This window comes from Neovison vison, chromosome 13, assembly GCF_020171115.1.
Source record: "Neovison vison isolate M4711 chromosome 13, ASM_NN_V1, whole genome shotgun sequence".
NCBI lineage: Eukaryota > Metazoa > Chordata > Mammalia > Carnivora > Mustelidae > Neogale > Neogale vison.
The window spans coordinates 9,056,857-9,076,147 of NC_058103.1; positions in this window are offsets into that span (position 1 = coordinate 9,056,857).

Consider the following 19,291-nt stretch of genomic DNA (forward strand, 5'->3'; position numbering starts at 1 on the left):
GTGGAGCAACTTTTGAGACTCTGATAAGCTTTCTAGAAACTCAGAGACCTTGGGGAAGCTCTTAGACTCTCATCTATAAAATGCAAATGTTTTCCAGTGTTTCAACCATTTTATTGTTAGCGACTGGGTGCTCTATTCAAAGAAGCCCAAAGGGGAAAACAGATGTGACAGGGTGAGTCTTTGAGAAATTAGTTGGTTTCTGTTTTTTGGGGGGGTTGCGGGAGATATCTCAATAAGAGCAAAGAGGGACTTGTCCCCTTCCCTGTCCCAGTAGGATGGGCAGTCAGGCTTTGAGTTCTAAAGTGGGGACTCTCTTAGCTCAAAGATGATTTAATGGCTTTTGTGTTTCATAGTTAAGTTGGTTCTTCTCACAGTGGAAGGGGTTGTTTATTTCTGAGCTGAGGAAGGGTATGAAGTGGCCATGAGATTGGAAAAGGGCAGATTTTGCATATTTCCAGAGTGGAGATGCCTGAGCTCTGTTCCTAAAAACAGCCTCCATCTATGGGGTTGGTGAATACAGGTGCCACAAAACAGGAAGCTAGGTCTCTCCCCAAATTTTATGGTTTAAGTAAGCCTTGGGTTTTCTGCTATAACTGAAGGGAGAAGGAAGGAGTCCTCCAGTGTTAGATATCAGATGCTTCTTAGAAACTTTACTGAGAAGAACTCAGAGCTGGATCTGATCTGATTTGATTTGATTTCTTAAATATGGAATTTTGTGTTTATATGCGTTGGTTGCAAGTTATCAATACGTAGCATATAGATGAAAGGAGAGTTCTCTTGTTGAAGAGGGATATCCAAGGGTGTATGGAATTTTCCATATTCTGTAAATGCTCTGCTGAGTTTTGACATGTGGTATCACCATGCCCACTCCTGGGTGTTGCAGTGGTGACATCTCAGGACCTGGAATCCAAAGTTTTATTTGTAAAGTGAGAATAATGACAGTACATCAGAGGGTTTTTTTTTTAAAATGAATGTTAAATAAGAGGATCCATGAAACGTGCTGCCCATAGAATGTGCTCAATAAATAATAAATCTTAGTTTACTAGTTAATTGACTTCTTTTTTATTCATTCATGGGGCTCCAGGTGCTTGCTCTTCTCTGTGTTCTTAAAACACTGGCCTGCTTGATCCGCTCCCTTGTCTTTGGCTCAAAGTGTCCTGTAGACAAGGGTCCCAAGTAAATGCCAAGGCCGTCATAAATAGGCCATTTTCAGTTTTTCTATAGGGAGTTCTTGTCTCATCCTCCACACATTTCAACCAACCTTGACATCAACAAGGTGGGGTGGGCTTGGACATGAGTAGTTCAGCCTTGGGCTCCACCTTGCCTTATTGTCCAGAAAGGTGCCATCTTGCATTGTTCTAGAAAGAGTTCTCTGCCACCTGATGGGGCACAGCTGGGTATTGTTGGCATCCTGCCTTCTCTTGGGGAGGAGGAGGTGGGGAGAGAAACAGGCATGCGAAGCAGAAGAGAATCCCAGGACCATGACCTTGGTTCCCAGTACTGGATATTAAGCTAACTAGGTAATTGTTTTTCAGGTAGAAAAATCATCACTTTGGGTATCTGCTGATGCATTCAATCCAAGTGAGCCTGTATTATCACCATGGATGCCTTCATGGACCTGCTGACTGAGGCAGCACATCTGTCCATTCCACACTAGGTGGGAATTGTAAGTTTTTAAGATGAGGCCCTGGGGAAGGTTTTGCTGCTAATGAACTGGAAGATAGTGATGTGAGGGTCTGTGTCCACATCACGCCACTGGGATTCAATCCAAAACTGTTTTTCAATTGCCACAGTGGTGACCTAAGCCTCAGAAGTAGCGTGTGGGCAAGAAAAGCAGCTGACATCACAACACCTTTCCAGGTGTTTTCTCTAGACACCCTCAGAGGAGGCTGGTATGGTAGAAAGATCACCAGCCAGACAAGAGGCTTAGGGCCTCACCCTGCTGTACAGCAGCTGGTCAAGAGACCCCAGACTTCCTCTTTCTAGTAAGGCTGGGTTAGCAGTCAGTGAGCCTTTCAGAGGCAGTACAGAGCTGAGGTCAGGAGTGCCTGAGGCCGACTCAGCTGGCCACTGTCTTCTGCCTCTCTGCACTGTACTTTTCTCTCTTCTAAATGGGGATGATCACAGTACCTGTGTCACTGGTAATTTGAGGATAAAATGAGATGATGAATTAAAGCAAATTGCTCATACATAATTTTTATGAGCTTTTTCTGCTTTATTTCCTATGCTGTTAACTTGGACTCCACAAATGGTCTACATTTTCTGCAGAGAGAATCTGAGGCTATTCTGGAGTTTCTTACCATGCCCTTCCTTTCCATATTACCTCCATAGAGACCCTGTTCCATCCCCAGCTCCGGCACCAGGAGTCCTTGTGATCCTGCCCATAGCTTAATGGATATCTAACTGCAAGGGGGCCCATTAGATGCTCCCTCTATTAAGAACTTGGCATTGAGGTGAAGGCTGGGTTTTCAGTCATGGGTGGCTAGGCAGAGTTAGTCCTGTGGGAGAACACAGATGGCAAGTGGAGAGCAAGTTATGAGAAGTCACACAGTTTGGGAGAGATAAATGTAGAGATTGGGTTGAGTTAGATGTAGAAGGGATAGGGAGAGCAAAATTAGGATGTAAGTTCAGCTGCCATGGTGGAAAACCAAAATAACACTGAATTAAACAAGACTGAAGCATATTTTCTCTCACAAAGTAGTTCAAGTTGGTTGATTTACCTTTACTCACAAAATTACTTGGGTGTAGGCTCCTTCCATCTTATTATTATACCATCTCTTGGTGTTGCCCTTGACCCCATGGTCCAAGACGCCTACCCTCACCCTATGTCTGCCCTCTAACTATCCAGTTGCAAAGAGGAGGTTGACACGTTTCCAGTATCCAGATACTCTCAACCTTTGTTATCCATGACCTTTCCTTTGACTTTAGACCCATATGTATTTTGCCTCTTCTGAATACGTTTCTATTCCTTGTAGTCAATATGTCTCTAACACATCCTAAATCTTAGAAAAAAAATAAGTCAATGGATCAAATCTTACTTTGTTTAAGTTTCCTCTTTACAATTCAGAATCAGAAATGTACATGCTATTGTTAAGACTCTCATGGGAACTAAGCACCTTAGCTCAGACATCAGGCTTGTTCTGTCCATTACAAGACTCTGAAAACTGACATTATTTGTCTTTATACTGTCAAAAGGATGGCAGATAACATTTATACACACACATATATATACATATATATGTGTGTATATATATATATATTTGAAACATTTGAAATATATTTATTTTTTCATTGTAGGTAATTCCTTTTTACCCTACAATCTTTCTACCCCTAAAAGTAGACTAGGTGGTTTAGACTTCTGGCCTCAAGGGAAATTATTGATCTCTGAGAGAACAGAGTTGTCAGTGGAGTTTATTATTTTTATACTCAATGGAGTACATTATTTTTATACCCATAGTTAAGGCAACAATCACAAAAGCCAAGGTTTCAATTGATTATAAAAGTGAGTATCTTGTTTAAGTTCCAAAGGCATCTTTTAAAAGATAACACTGTTTGGCAATTGGAAAATGGCATGAAGGAAGGCACAGAAGTTGAGAAAGAAGCTGGGAGCAAGTTACAGTCATTTGGGAACACAGCCTGGAGATAGCTGTGATGACATGATGGATAGAATCAGTTCCAAAGGCATTTCTGAAAGACAGTTAGGAGGTGGAGCCAACAGGACTGGGAACTGATAGGGTATGGGAGACTGACCTAAAAAGACGATGGTGGGTTTCTGGTATGGCCAGCCAAGTGGACTGTTTTGCCATTTTTGAGGTGAGGACCCTGGGAGAGGAGAAGGGAAGAAGGTGAGATTCCATTGTTAAGCATGATGTTGTTGAGGGGTTGATGCACCATCCCAGTGACAATGTCTGGTAGGCAGGCAGACCTGCAATTCTAGGGCTCAGAAAAAAAATCCCAGAATGGAGAAAGAGAGGTTGAAGTAGGGCTCGAGCAGATAGATGCCTGATTCCAAAGCTCGTGAGCATAGATGCTCATAGACTGGTGAGATGAGACTGAGTTACCTGGAGGGATTGTGTATATATAACATCTACTGCACAAGTCCGGGCATGCCATACCCTGTGCTAGATACTGAGTATTCCACAGTTAGTAACTTCATCCATGGTCCCTTCCCTTATGGGTGTAGTGGGTCTTGCTTACTTTAAAGACTCAAGAATCTATGGCTAAATATGTGTTAAACATGTATGTATGTATTTCTGTCATCTTGGGAAATTAATCCTTCCTAGGGATTTCCAATAGGACAGAAAAAGCCTGCATGAATCATCTGTGCATAGCAAATAAAGCCACCAATTGTGGTAACAGGCTCTCCAGCATGGCTTAAAACATAACAATGTTGCTGCTCAAAAAAATCCCATGTAGCTTTGCCATCAAATCTATCACGACCTCATGAAAGACAGGATTGTTGGAAACAAGATAAAGCAACAATACTGAAGACAAGTGTTTGAGTAAAAAAGTGACCAACCTGGGGCGCCTGGGTGACTCAGTTCCTTAAGACTCTGCCTTTGGCTCAGGTCATGATTTCAGGGTCTGGGATCAAGCCCTGCGTTAGGATCCCTGCTCAGTGGGAGTCTACTTGTCCCTCTCCCTCTGCTCCTCCACCCACTTGTGCTAGCTCTCTCTCTCTGTCTCTCACATAAATAAAATCTTAAAAAAATTAGTAACCAATCCTTAGACAATGCTGAGCAGCAGTGCTCAGTATTCAGTCCCATACTGAACCGTAGAGGAGACTTTCTAGGCCTCCACTGGGAAGAAGAACTCCTGAGGGTTGTTGATACTCAGCAGAGCACTAAGGGTAAGATGTGACACAGGAATTCCATTCGTATATGTGTATCTTTGGAAAATGAAAAATAAAAATATGACATAAGGAGGCAAGTGCAGAAATACTGATGGAAGCAATGCTAGAATAGGAAAGAAAAGGAAACACACCCAGGCAGAAATACTGAGGGAAGCAATGCTAGTATAGGAAAGAAAAGGAAACACACCCAGCGCTTACCAGTTAAGGAATGTATAAATAAACTAGGATATATCCATAGTGTGGTATGTCTGCAGCACTTTGAAAATGAGGTGGTGTTCCAAACACTGACATGTAAGATTTCTAAGACATTAAAGAAAAATTACTCACATTCTGTATTGTTATAAGGCACAGAAAGTCAAATTTATCCTTTTCAGCATACATGTCTGTGAGTTTTGACATGTGTAGGCAGTCATGGAAACTCCACCACTGTCAAGATCTAGAAGAGTTCCATCATCTCCCCAAAGTACCTCTCACCATGTTCCTTTGTAGACAGCCACTCCAACATCCCCAGTCATAAGCACCCACAGACCTATTATCGATCCATACAGTTTTGTCTTTGCAGGAAGGTCCTAGAAATGGAATTCTAGAGTATGCAGCCCTTTGTGTCTGGATCCTTTCGCTTCACCTAATGAATCTGAGGTATAACCATGGTGCTGTGTTTCAGCAGTCCTTCTGTTTTTAATGGTTGAGAAAAACATTCCACTGCATGCATGTACCAGATTGTTTATGAATTGTCCACCTGAGTAACTTGAAGTGACTGTCCTTCCTTCCTTCCTTCCTTCCTTCCTTCCTTCTTTCCTTCCTTCCTTCTGTCTTTCCTCTCACCCTCCCTCTGTCCCTCCTTCTCTCTTTCTCTTTCCTCCTCCTCCCTCTGCTTGGCAATGACAAATAAGCCACTATAAACATTCGTGTACAGATTTTTTAAATTGAGCTATAACTCATGTCTCTTAAAATTTACCATATTAAAGCATTCAATTCTGTGGTTTCTTGTGTATTCATAGAATTGTGCAGTCATCATCACTGTCTAATTCCAGAACACTTTTATCATACCCATACGAATTCATTAGCATTCATTATTCATTATTCATTATTCAATAGCATTAGCTCCCAATTTCTTCCTTCTTTCAGCTGTGGCAACCATTAATTTGTTTTCTCTTTCTATGGATTTTCCTATTTAAAACATTTCATATGAACGGAATCACACAATATATGTCCTTTTGTGTCTGACTTCCTTCACTTAATTTTTCAAGGGTCATCATTGTTGTAGCGTGTATCACTATGAAGTTTCTTTTTATGGCTAAAAATACTCCATTGTATGAACAGACCACATTTTGTTTACCTATTCATCAACTGATGAGTATTTGATGTTTTCATTTTGGGGCTATTGTGAGTAATTCTGCTATGAACACTTATGTGTAAATTTTCGTATAGATATATCTTTTCATTTCTCTTAGGGTAGCATTGTTGGTTATAATGGTAACTCTGTATTTCAATTTTTAGAACTGGCAAACTGTTTTCCAAAGTGGCCGCATCATGGAACATCTCTATCACAGATCACATATTAGGCCACAGAACAAGTCTGTACAGATTAAGAAAGACTAAAGTCATTCCATGCTTCTTTCTTTTTTTTTTATAATTTTTTATGTTTTATAAACATATATTTTTATCCCCAGGGGTACAGGTCTGTGAATCGCCAGGTTTACACACTTCACAGCACTCACCAAAGCACATACCCTCCCCAGTGTCCATAACCCCACCCCCCTTCTCCCAACCTCCCTCCCCCCAGCAACCCAGTTTGTTTTGTGAGATTAAGAGTCACTTATGGTTTGTCTCCCTCTCAGTCCCATCTTGTTTCATTTATTCTTCTCCTACCCACTTAAGCCCCCATGTTGCATCACCACTTCCTCATATCAGGGAGATCATATGGTAGTTGTCTTTCTCTGCTTGACTTATTTCGCTAAGCATGATACGCTCTAGTTCCATCCATGTTGTCGCAAATGGCAAGATTTCATTTCTTTTGATGGCTGCATAGTATTCCATTGTGTATATATACCACTTCTTCTTTATCCATTCATCTGTTGATGGACTTCTAGGTTCTTTCCATAGTTTGGCTATTGTGGACATTGCTGCTATAAACATTCGGGTGCACGTGCCCCTTTGGATCACTACATTTGTATCTTTAGGGTAAATACCCAGTAGTGCAATTGCTGGGTCATAGGGCAGTTCTATTTTCAACATTTTGAGGAACCTCCATGCTGTTTTCCAGAGTGGTTGCACCAGCTTGCATTCCCACCAACAGTGTAGGAGGGTTCCCCTTTCTCCACATCCTTGCCAGCATCTGTCATTTCCTGACTTGTTGATTTTAGCCATTCTGACTGGTGTGAGGTGATATCTCATTGTGGTTTTGATTTGTATTTCTCTGATGCCGAGTGATATGGAGCACTTTTTCATGTGTCTGTTGGCCATCTGGATGTCTTCTTTGCAGAAATGTCTGTTCATGTCCTCTGGCCATTTCTTGATTGGATTATTTGTTCTTTGGGTATTGAGTTTGCTAAGTTCTTTATAGATTTTGGACACTAGTCCTTTATCTGATATGTCGTTTGCAAATATCTTCTCCCATTCTGTCAGTTGTCTTTTGATTTTGTTAACTGTTTCCTTTGCTGTGCAAAAGCTTTTGATCTTGATGAAATCCCAATAGTTCATTTTTGCCCTTGCTTCCCTTGGCTTTGGCGATGTTCCTAGGAAGATGTTGCTGCGGCTGAGGTTGAAGAGGTTGCTGCCTGTGTTCTCCTCAAGGATTTTGATGGATTCCTTTCTCACATTGAGGTCCTTCATCCATTTTGAATCTATTTTTGTGTGTGGTGTAAGGAAATGGTCCAATTTCATTTTTCTGCATGTGGCTGTCCAATTTTCCCAACACCATTTATTGAAGAGGCTGTCTTTTTTCCATTGGACATTCTTTCCTGCTTTGTCAAAGATTAGTTGACCATAGAGTTGAGGGTCTATTTCTGGGCTCTCTATTCTGTTCCATTGATCTATGTGTCTGTTTTTGTGCCAGTACCATGCTGTCTTGATGAAGACAGCTTTGTAATAGAGCTTGAAGTCTGGAATTGTGATGCCACCAACTTTGGCATTCTTTTTCAATATCCCTTTGGCTATTCGAGGTCTTTTCTGGTTCCATATAAATTTTAGAATTGTTTGTTTCATTTCTTTGAAAAAGATGGAGGGTACTTTGATAGGAATTGCATTAAATGTGTAGATTGCTTTAGGTAGCATAGACATTTTCACAATATTTATTCTTCCAATCCAGGAGCATGGAATATTTTTCCATTTCTGTGTCTTCCTCAATTTCTTTCATGAGTACTTTATAGTTTTCTGAGTATAGATTCTTAGTCTCTTTGGTTAGGTTTATTCCTAGGTATCTTATGGTTTGGGGTGCAATTGTAAATGGGATTGACTCCTTAATTTCTCTTTCTTCTGTCTTGTTGTTGGTGTAGAGAAATGCAACTGATTTCTGTGCATTGATTTTATATCCTGACACTTTACTGAATTCCTGTACAAGTTCTAGCAGTTTTGGAGTGGAGTCTTTTGGGTTTTCCACATAGAGTATCATATCATCTGCGAAGAGTGATAGTTTGACTTCTTCTTTGCCGATTTGGATGCCTTTAATTTCCTTTTGTTGTCTGATTGCTGAGGCTAGGACTTCTAGTACTATGTTGAATAGCAGTGGTGATAATGGACATCCCTGCCGTGTTCCTGACCTTAGCATAAAAGCTTTCAGTTTTTCTCCATTGAGAATGATATTTGCGGTGGGTTTTTCATAGATGGCTTTGATGATATTGAGGTATGTGCCCTCTATCCCTACACTTTGAAGAGTTTTGATCAGGAAGGGATGCTGTACTTTGTCAAATGCTTTTTCAGCATCTATTGAGAGTATCATATGGTTCTTGTTCTTTCTTTTATTGATGTGTGGTATCACATTGACTGATTTGCGGATGTTGAACCAACCTTGCAGCCCTGGAATAAATCCCACTTGGTCGTGGTGAATAATCCTTTTAATGTACTGTTGAATCCTATTGGCTAGTATTTTGATGAGAATTTTCGCATCTGTGTTCATCAAGGATATTGGTCTATAGCTCTCTTTTTTGATGGGATCCTTATCTGGTTTTGGGATCAAGGTGATGCTGGCCTCATAAAATGAGTTTGGAAGTTTTCCTTCCATTTCTATTTTTTGGAACAGTTTCAGGAGAATAGGAATTAGTTCTTCTTTAAATGTTTGGTAGAATTCCCCCGGGAAGCCGTCTGGCCCTGGGCTTTTGTTTGTTTGGAGATTTTTAATGACTGTTTCACTCTCCTTACTGGTTATGGGTCTGTTCAGGCTTTCTATTTCTTCCTGGTTCAGTTGTGGTAGTTTATATGTTTCTAGGAATGCATCCATTTCTTCCAGATTGTCAAATTTGTTGGCGTAGAGTTGCTCATAGTATGTTCTTATAATAGTTTGTATTTCTTTGATGTTAGTTTTGATCCCTCCTCTTTCATTCATTATTTTATTTATTTGGGTCCTTTCTCTTTTCTTTTTGATAAGTCTGGCCAGGGGTTTATCCATTTTATTAATTCTTTCAAAGAACCAGCTCCTACTTTCGTTGATTTGCTCTATTGTTTTTTTGGTTTCTAGTTCATTGATTTCTGCTCTGATCTTTATGATTTCTCTTCTCCTGCTGGACTTAGGGTTTCTTTCTTGTTCTTTTTCCAGCTCCTTTAGGTGTAGGGTTAGGTTGTGTACCTGAGACCTTTCTTGTTTCTTGAGAAAGGCTTGTACTGCTATATATTTTCCTCTCAGGACTGCTTTTGTTGTGTCCCACAGATTTTGAACCATTGTATTTTCATTATCATTTGTTTCCATGATTTTTTTCAATTCTTCTTTAATTTCCCGGTTGACCCATTCATTCTTTAGAAGGATGCTGTTTAGTCTCCATGTATTTGGGTTCTTTCTAAGCTTCCTCTTGTGGTTGAGTTCTAGCTTCAGAGCATTGTGGTCTGAAAATATGCAGGGAATGATCCCAATCTTTTGATACCGGTTGAGTCCTGATTTAGGATCGAGGATGTGGTCTATTCAGGAGAATGTTCCATGTGCACTAGAGAAGAATGTGTATTCTGTTGCTTTGGGATGAAATGTTCTAAATATATCTGTGATGTCCATCTGGTCCAGTGTGTCATTTAAGGCCTTTATTTCTTTGCTGATCTTTTGCTTGGATGATCTGTCCATTTCAGTGAGGGGTGTGTTAAAGTCCCCTACTATTATTGTATTATTGTTGATGTGTTTCTTTGATTTTGTTATTAATTGGTTTATATAGTTGGCTGCTCCCACGTTGGGGGCATAGATATTTAAAATTGTTAGATCTTCTTGTTGGACAGACCCTTTGAGTATGATATAGTGTCCTTCCTCATCTCTTATTATAGTCTTTGGCTTAAAATCTAATTGATCTGATATAAGGATTGCCACTCCTGCTTTCTTCTGATGTCCATTAGCGTGGTAAATTCTTTTCCACCCCCTCACTTTAAATCTGGGGGTGTCTTCAGGCTTAAAATGAGTTTCTTGGAGGCAACATATAGATGGGCTTTGTTTTTTTATCCATTCTGATACCCTGTGTCTTTTGATTGGGGCGTTTAGCCCATTAACATTCAGGGTAACTATTGAGAGATATGAATTTAGTGCCATTGTATTGCCTGTAAGGTGACTGTTACTGTATATTGTCTTTGTTCCTTACTGATCTACCACTTGTAGGCTCTCTCTTTGCTTAGATGACCCCTTTCAATATTTCCTGTAGAGCTGGTTTGGTGTTTGCAAATTCTTTCAGTTTTTGTTTGTCCTGGAAGCTTTTAATCTCTCCTTCTATTTTCAATGATAACCTAGCTGGATATAGTATTCTTGGCTGCATGTTTTTTCGTTTAGTGCTCTGAATATATCATGCCAGCTCTTTCTGGCCTGCCAGGTCTCTGTGGATAAGTCAGCTGCCAATCTAATATTTTTACCATTGTATGTTACAGACTTCTTTTCCTGGGCTGCTTTCAGGATTTTCTCTTTGTCACTAAGACTTGTAAATTTTACTATTAGGTGACGGGGTGTGGGCCTATTCTTATTGATTTTGAGGGGCATTCTCTGAACCTCCTGAATTTTGATGCTCATTCCCTTTGCCATATTGGGGAAATTCTCCCCAATAATTCTCTCCAGTATACCTTCTGCTCCCCTCTCTCTTTCTTCTTCTTCTGGAATCCCAATTATTCTAATGTTGTTTCGTCTTATGGTGTCACTTATCTCTCAAATTCTCCCCTCATGGTCCAGTAGCTGTTTGTCCCTCTTTTGCTCAGCTTCTTTGTTCTCTGTCATTTGGTCTTCTATATCACTAATTCTTTCTTCTGCCTCATTTATCCTAGCAGTGAGAGCCTCCATTTTTGATTGCATCTCATTAATAGCTTTTTTGATTTCAACTTGGTTATATTTTAGTTCTTTTATTTCTCCAGATAGGGCTTTTATATCTCCCGAGAGGGTTTCTCTAATATCTTCCATGCCTTTTTCGAGCCTGGCTAGAACCTTGAGAATTGTCATTCTGAACTCTAGATCTGACATATTACCAATGTCCGTATTGATTAGGTCCCTAGCCTTTGGTACTGCCTCTTGTTCTTTTTTTGTGGTGAATTTTTCCGCCTTGTCATATTGTCCAGATAAGAGTATATGAAGGAGCAAGTAAAATACTAAAAGGGTGGCCACAACCCCAGGAAAATATGCTTTAACCAAATCAGAAGAGATCCCAAATCGTGCGGGGGGAGAAAGGGGATAAAAAGAGGTTCAAAAAGAAAGAAAGAAAAAAAAGAAAAGAAAAGAATTTTAAAAAAACGAATAAAGAAAAATATAAAAAAGAAAAAATATATATATTAGATAAACTAGTTAAAAAACGTTAAAAAAGAAAAGGGTAAAAGTTAAAAAAATTAGCAGAAGAAGAGAAAAAAAATGAAAAAGAAAAAAATTAAATTAACTGCAAGACTAAAAAAATCACAGGGAGAAAGCCATGAGTTCTGTGCTTTGCTTTCTCCTCCTCTGGAATTCTGCTGCTCTCCTTGGTATTGAAACTGCACTCCTTGGTAGGTAAACTTGGTCTTGGCTGGATTTCTTGTTGATCTTCTGGGGGAGGGGCCTGGTGTAGTGATTCTCAAGTGTCTTTGCCCCAGGTGGAATTGCACCGCCTTTACCAGGGGCCAGGCTGAGTGATCCGCTAGGCTTTGCTTTCAGGAGCTTTTGTTCCCTGAGCACTTTCCGTAGAGTTCCGGAGGACGGGAATACAAATGGCGGCCTCCTGGTCTCTGGCCCAGAGGAGCCGAGAGCCCGGGGCCCCACTCCTCAGTGCGCCCTCAGAGAACAGCGCCCAGTTACTCCCATCTGCCTGACCTCCAGCCGCACTCCGAGCTCACCGAGCCTGCGGCCGGTTCAAGGTAACCCCAAGCTGCGAGCTTACTGTTGGCTCTGTCTCTGCAGCCGGCTTTCCCGTTCCAATACCCACAAGCTCTGCGACACTCAGACACCCCCGATCCTTCTGTGACCCTGTGGGACCTGAGGCCACGCTGACCCTGCATGGGCTTTGCCCCGGTTTAGCCTCTGGAGCAATGTCCCTCAGCGGAACAGACTTTTAAAAGTCCTGATTTTGTGCTCCATTGCTCCGCCGCTTGCCGGGAGCCGGCCCTCTCCCCTGCCATCCCCCTCCCGGGTCTGTCTTCCCGTCGCTTTGGATTCACTTCTCCGCCAGTCCTACCTTTCAGAAAGTAGTTGTTTTTCTGTTTCCAGAATTGCTGTTCTTCTCTTCGATCTGCCGATGGATTTGCAGGTGTTTGCAATCTTTAGATAAGCTATCTAGCTGATCTCCTGCTAGCTGAAGTAGTCTCAGTCTGCTACTTCTCCGCCATCTTGACTCCTCCCCTCCATGCTTCTTTCTGACCATAATGCTATGAACCTAGAAGTGAACCACAAGAAAAAATCTGGATGGAGCATAAAGACAGAAGTTGAATAACATCCTACTAAACAATGAATGGATCAACCAAGCAATCAAAGAAGAAATTAAAAAAAATCACAAGGAAACAAATGAAAGTGAAAACAGAATAGTTCAAAATCTTTGGAATGCAGTGAAAGTGGTTCTAAGAGGGAAGTTTACAGCAATACAGGCCTAGCTTAAGAATCAAGAAAAATATATTTTAAAAAAGCAGAAACAAATGATAGAGAAATGAAAACAAATAAACAAACAAACACACAATAGGACAGATCAGTGAAACCAGGAGCTGGTTCTTTGGAAAGATCAACAAAACTGATAAACCTCTAAGTCAGACTCATAGGGAAAAAAAGAAAAAAGGAAAAAAAAAAGAAAAGAGAGAGAGAGAGAGAGAAGACTCAAATAAACAAAATCACAAATGAAAGGGGAGAAATAAAACCCAATACCACAGAAATACAAACAATCGTAAGATAATATTATGAAAAATTATATGCTAGTAAAATGGAAAACCTAGGAAAAAATGGATAAATTCCTAGAAACATATAACCTACCAAAACCAAATCAGGAAGAAATAGAAAATTTGAACAGACTGATTACCAGCAATGAAATTGAATCAGTAATTAAAAAAAAAACTCCCAATAAATAAAACTCTCGAACCAGATAGCTTCACAGGCAAATTCTACCAAACACTTAAAGAAAAGTTAATACTTATTCTTCTTACACTATTCTGAAAAATAGAAGAGGAAGGAAAACTCCTAAGTCATTCTGTGAGTACCACATTATCCTGTTGCTAAATCAGATAAAGAATATAGGCCAATATCTCTATGATGAACATAGATACAAAATCCTAGCAAGTTGAATCCAATAGTACATTAAAAAAATCATTCACCACAGTCAAGTGGGATTTATTCCTGGGATGCAAGGGTGGTTCAATATTTGCAAATCAGTCAATGTGCTACATTACATCAATAAGAGAAAGGACAAAAACACACATGTGGCTATTTCAATAGAGATAGGAAAAACATTTGACTAAGTATAACATCCATTCATAATAAAAGCTCTCAACAAAGTGGGTTTAGTGGAACATACTTCAACATAATAAAGCCCGTCTATGAAAAACCCACACTGGACATCATACTCAATGGGAAAAAACAGAGCTTTTCCTCTAAGGTCAGGAACAAGACAAAGATGTCCAGTCTCATCACTTTTATTCAACATAGAACTGGAAGTCCTATCCACAGCCATCAGATGCAAAGAAATAAAAGACATCTAAATTGTTAAGATAGAAGTAAAACTTTCAATATTTACAGATGATATGAGATTTTATATAGGAGACCCTGAAAACTCCACCCAAACACTCCACTAAAACACTGGTAAATGAATTCAGTCAAGTTTCAAGATACAAAAATCAATGCACAGAAATCTGTTGCATTTCTATGCACTAATAATGAAGCACCAGAAAGAGAAATTAAGAAAAAAAATCCCATCTACAATTGCACCAAAAATGACTGAATATCTAAGAATTAACTTAACCAAAGAGGTGAAAGACCTGTATTCCGAAAAGTATAAAACATTGATGAAAGAAATTTAAAACAAAGCAAAGAAATGGAAAGATATTACATGCTTATGGATTAGAAGAACAGATATTGTTAAAATGTCTACAAAGCAAAGCGATCTACAGATTTAATGCAATCTTTATCAAAACACCCAGAACACTCATGAAAGAAATTGAAGAAGACACAAAAAGATGGAAGATCATTCCATGCTCTTGGATAGGAAGAATAAACATTGTTAAAATGTCTATACTGCCTAGAGCAATCTATACTTTTAATGCTATTCCAATCAAAATTCCACCGGTATTCTTCAAAGAGCTGGAGCAAATAATCCTAAAATTTGTATGGAATCAGAAGAGACCCCGAATCGCTAAGGAAATGTTGAAAAACAAAAATAAAACTGGGGGCATCATGTTACCTGATTTCAAGCTTTACTACAAAGCTGTGATCACCAAGACAGCATGGTACTGGCATAAAAACAGACACACAGACCAGTGGAACAGAGTAGAGAGCCCAGATATGGACCCTCAACTCTATGGTCAGATAATCTTCGACAAAACAGGAAAAAATATACAGTGGAAAAAAGACAGTCTCTTCAATAAATGGTGCTGGGAAAACTGGGCAGCTATATGTAGAAGAATGAAACTCGACCATTTTCTTACACCGTACACAAAGATAAACTTAAAATGGATAAAAGACCTCAATGTGAGACAGGAATCCATCAGAATCCTAGAGGAGAACATAGGCAGTAATTCTTCGATATCAGTCACAGCAACTTCTTTCAAGATATGTCTCCAAAGGCAAAGGAAACAAAAGCGAAGATGAACTTTTGGGACTTCATCAAAATCAAAAGCTTCTGCACAGCAAAGAAAACAGTCAAGAAAACAAAGAGGCAATCCACGGAATGGGAGAAGATATTTGCAAATGACAGTACAGACAAAAGGTTGATATCCAGGATCTATAAAGAACTCCTCAAACTCAACACACACAAAACAGACAATCATATCAAAAAATGGGCAGAAGATATGGACAGACACTTCTCCAATAAAGACATACAAATGGCTATCAGACACATGAAAAAATGTTCATCATCACTAGCCATCAGGGAGATTCAAATTAAAACTACATTGAGATATCACCTTACACCAGTTAGAATGGCCAAAATTAACAAAACAGGAAACAACATGTGTTGGAGAGGATGTGGAGAAAGGGGAACCCTCTTCCACTGTTGGTGGGAATGCAAGTTGGTGCAGCCTCTTTGGAGAACAGTGTGGAGATTCCTCAAGAAATTAAAAATAGAACTTCCCTATGACCCTGCCATTGCACTCCTGGGTATTTACCCCAAAGATACAGATGTAGTGAATAGAAGGGCCATCTGTACCCCAATGTTTATAGCAGCAATGGCCACGGTCGCCAAACTTTGGAAAGAACCAAGATGCCCTTCAGCGGATGAATGGATAAGGAAGATGTGGTCCATATACACTATAAAGTATTATGCCTCCATTAGAAAGGATGAATACCCAACTTTTGTAGCAACATGGACGGGACTGGAAGAGATTATGCTGAGTGAAATAAGTCAAGCAGAGAGAGTCAATTATCATATGGTTTCACTTATTTGTGGAGCATAACAAAAAGCATGGAGGACATGGGCAGTTAGAAGGGGGTTGGGGTAAATTGGAAGGGGAGGTGAATCATGAGAGACTATGGACTCTGAAAAGTACAATCTGAGGGGTTTGAAGTGGTGGGGGGGTGGGAGGTCGGGGCACCAGGTCGTGGGTATTATAGAGGGCACGGATTGCATGGAGCACTGGGTGTGGTGAAAAAATAATGATACTGTTATGCTGAAAATAAATAAATGAAAAAAAAACCCAGCATTTTCCACAGAACTAGAACAAGCAATCCTAAAATTTTTATGGAACCACAAATAGCCAAAGCAATCCTGAAAACCAAAACAAAGCAAAACTCAAGGTATCACAATTCCAGACTTCAAATTATATCACAAAGCTATAGTAATCAAAACAGTATAGTACTGACATAAAAGTAGACACATAGATCAATGGAACAGAATAGAAAACATATAAATAAACTCAAAATTATATGGTCAATTACTCTCCCACAAAAGAGGAAGGAATATACAATGGGAAAAAGGCAGTCTCTTCAAAAGTGGTCTTGGGGAAACTGAACAACTACATACAAAAAAATGGAACTGGACCACCTTTTTACACCATAATGCAAAAATCCTTAGGTGCATTTATGTTTACAATTGTTGTCTTCTTGATGGATTCAGTCTATTCTCATCATATAATGTCTTTCTTTGTCTTAATCACACTTTTTTTTTTGTCTTAAGGTCCATTTTGTTTGGTATTAGAAGAGACACTCTAGGTGTCTTTTGGTTCCACTTTGCATAGCAGATTGCTTTCTATTCTTTTATTGTCAAATTATTTGTGTCTTTGTATCTAAAGTATGTCTCTTATAGATAAAATATACTTGGATGGTGGTTTTTAAATTCATTTTGCCAATCTCTGCCTATTAATTGGAGTGTTTAAGGCATTTACATTTAGTGTTACTGATAGGGTAGAATTATGTCTGCTACTTTGGTATTTGCTTTGTCTGTGTCTTAGATCTTTTTTATTCCTTTATTCCTCCATTATTTTGTATAAAATAGATATTTTCTAATCCCATTTTATTTCCCTTCTTGATATCTATTAATATATGTTAGTACTATATATATGGTAATCCAGTTCAAATTAATACAAATTTAATTTTTATAGTCCACAAAGTCTTTGCTCCTATATAGCTCTGTTCACTTTCCTCCTCCCTTGTGCTATTTTCTCCCTCACGCTATTATTATTCTACACATTGCATCTTTATATATCTTATGTCCATAAACACAGATGTACAATTTTTGCTTTATGCAGTTTTTATAATCAGATAGAAGGGGAGAACATGACATAAAAAATACATGTTTGTCTTCTTTTATGCTTACCATAGAGTTATGTTTACCAGTGCTCTTTATTTCTTCATGTGGACATTTGGACTGGGGTTATTGTCTTGTGTCCTTTCCTTTCAGCCAGTGAGATTCTCTTAATATTTCTTGTAGGAAAGGTCTGGTAGCAACCAATTATCTAAGTTTTTTATTATCTGAGAATATCTTAATTTCCATATCTATAGTTTGGGATTTTATAGCAAACTATACCCATAGTTTTGCTGGATACAGAGTTCTTATTTGATAGGTTTTTAATTTCATCACTTTGAATATATCATCCTACTGCCTTTAGGGCTCCATGGTTAATCTGAGAAATCATTGATTATTCTTACTGAAAATTACTTGTATTTTTGCTGCTTTCAAGATTCCCTCTTTGTCTTTGGATATTGAAAGTTGGATTATGATATATATATGTAGGCATGGAAAGTTTTGAATTTATCCCCTTGGAGTTTGTTAGGTTTCTTAAATATACATATTAATGTTTTTCATCAAAATTTACCGAGTATTAAGCCATTCTGTCTTGAAATATACTTTCTGTTCTTTTCTTTATTTTCTCCTCTTCTGCTCCCATTATGTGTATGTTGCCACATTTGATGGTGTTACACAGTTTTCTGAAGCTTTGTTCATTCACCTTACCTTACTCTCTTTTTAAACTCTTTTTGGGGCACCTGGGTGCAGTCTGGTGAGCATCTGCCTTCAGCTCAGGTCATGATTCCAGGGTCCTGGGATTGAATCCTGTGTCAGGTTCCTTGTTCAGTGGGGATCCTGCTTCTCCCTCTCCCACTCCTCCTGCTTGTGCTCTCTTGCTGTCAAATAAATAGGTAAAATCTTTAAAAAAATAAACTTTTTAAAAAATTTCTGTTCCTCAGAATAGATAATCTCAATACAATGATCTAGAAGTTTCCTGTTTCTTTCTTCCATCGGTTATTTGTTACTTGACACTTGTTAGCCTGGTGGCAGGATTAACTATGCAATTAGAAGTGAAAAATGAAAATTTGGGGCACTCTGGTTAATAAAGTTATTGAAAATTTTAAGCTGGTGACATCAGAGTGTTAAACCAACCACAGGAACCTTTAGAACATGTGTCCTTTGTGATGCACACTTCACATGCCCACAGGTATCATTCCTGCCTCTGGTGGGGTTTGGGAGACTTTTTTTTTTTTTTTTCATTTTGACTAAACCTTAGTTTTAGGCAAAAGCTCTGTCCCTAGGTCTTGGGTGTGATGCTTCTCAGTGATCTTGCCTACCTCCAACTGTGTTTGGTCAGTGGACAGTGATCATGCACCTTCCCCAAAAGCAAAGGACATTTTTCCCCCTTTTTCTCCAGCTATAATGGATTTTCACCAGTGTCCCAAAGGTGACGAGGTTTATTGTCCTATGGCAATAATTGGTTGCAAGGAAAGTTATGAATTTACAGATTGTCTGACGTTTTTGATGTTGTGAAGGTGGAAGCAGTGTTCTTTCCATTTTCCTGTGTGTTACTTGGAGACTGGAAGTCAAGAGTGTCTAAAAAACTTTTAAGTATGGCAAGTTGCAGTGAGCCTTATCATGCAGCTACAGCACCTGTCAATGCCAGAATTCTTGTTTCATCTCAATTCTTCCTACCCCAGTAGAATTATTTTGCGATAAATCCTATACCTTATCAAATTTAAAACATAATATGTCATTATAAGATATTTTAAGTCAATAAATATATAACAGCAATGACATAATAACTCAGTGTGAGCAAATTCTCTCTCTTGCTCTCTCTCTCAAATAAATAAATAAAATCTTTAAAAATAATGAGAGGGAAGGGATTGGATGGGAGTATAGGATGACATAAATTTTATCTTGAATGTCTTTATTAATAATGAGAATATAGTTT